Consider the following 1,697-nt stretch of genomic DNA (forward strand, 5'->3'; position numbering starts at 1 on the left):
TGATCTACAATGACGCGTCTCAGAAAGGACTCAGATGTGTTCTAATGTAGCAGGGAAAAGTCATTGCGTACGCTTCTCGAGAACTCAAGGAATACGAAAATAACTATCCCATGCATGACATGGTGTTGACTCTATGAGTCCAATCTGGTTTTAATAATGAAATTTCACATAGTATCTTACTTGTGCATTGAGATTTTGAATAGGATCATTACTTAGCATGCACGGAAAGTAAGGAAGTCATGGAAGCTGTGAGGAACTTAAAGCATATACAACCTGGCATACTCCATGGAATTAGAAGAGCAAAAGGATGAAGAAGCTTCAAGTTTTTCAAGTGTAATGAGTATTTAGTATTACTTGTATTTACATATCTCATAAGATATAGTTAGAAGCTCAAAATGGCATATAGATTGACGTTAGGATACATGCATTTTATGAACATTTACATTCACTTATCCTAGGTTGAATCGAGCTGAAAAGCTTGTTGAAGAACCCCATGGCCTCGTTGATGAACGCATGAAGGCCACTCAGCGATGAACGGTTTGTTCTCGTCGACGAGAAAATACTGAGAGCTCAAAAATCTCAGTAGGCCATTCTGCGAGGAACTCATGCTCTCGTCAACAAATGAGTGTTGTATACTCCTCAACGAATGTATCCACTCGTCGACGAAACTTGCGGTGCAGAATGGTGTCTCAGTGTGGACACGAACGAAAACCCTTTATTTCTAAATGATCCAACAACCATAATTTGATCAAAGGCCGAGAACACTTATAAACATAAGCTCAAAACCCTAGAAACACAAGAAGAAACACCTTAAAGAGACTAATCTTGATATCTTGTGCTAAGTTTGTCTCCATTCCAAAGACTTTTCCAACACTTTATTACATTCATAATCTTTGGGCAAATCATTTCAGTTTTCAAAGGGCATTCATCTACACATCTTGCAAGCAATCCTTGGTGATTGACGTTTGATCAATAAGTGATTTTTTTGTGTATTCAATATATATATCAAAGGTTTTTCGTCTCTCGTACTCTTATATCTAATACTTTTATTGAGAAGAAAAATCCTTGTTTTATTACTTGAAAAGTTTATTTTAGAAAGGGTTTGCTAAAGTTTGAATCTTTGCAGATATTCGATTTCATATTATACTCAAAGATTTCATCTTATGATATTATTGTAACAGCTTTTGATAAGCAAATTCTAAGGATTTTAAATATATAGTCTCGAAAATTTTTTTAAGAATACTGATTTGGGTTCAGATCTTTGAAGCTAATATATATATATATATATACTTGATTTAGATCTTTGGAGCAAAACTGGTTTACGTATATTTTTACAAAGATCATTAAGTTGGATTTAATCTTTGAAGCTGAATAGTCATATCTATATTTATACAAAGATTGTTAAAAGAATTTCATTGACCACGTCGCATAAACTCATTGAGCTTCATGTTATATCATCTGAGTATGTATTAGGATTTCAATTGTACTCATTAGCTTTGTGAGGAGCATTTGAGTTTTACAAAAAATTGTAATTTTTTTGTTGCATTGACAATTCGGGTTATGAACTAGGGTAAGGAGGAAGCTACACCTTTTGTAAGCAGCGGATTGTAACGGGAAGCTCTGTCCCAGTTAAAGAAGCTGGATTAGCAGAATCCTTGAGTGAGTTGCTCAAGGCGAGGATGTAGGCCGAGTTGGTT

The sequence above is a fragment of the Malania oleifera genome, chromosome 2 (assembly GCF_029873635.1).
Source record: "Malania oleifera isolate guangnan ecotype guangnan chromosome 2, ASM2987363v1, whole genome shotgun sequence".
Lineage (NCBI taxonomy): Eukaryota > Viridiplantae > Streptophyta > Magnoliopsida > Santalales > Ximeniaceae > Malania > Malania oleifera.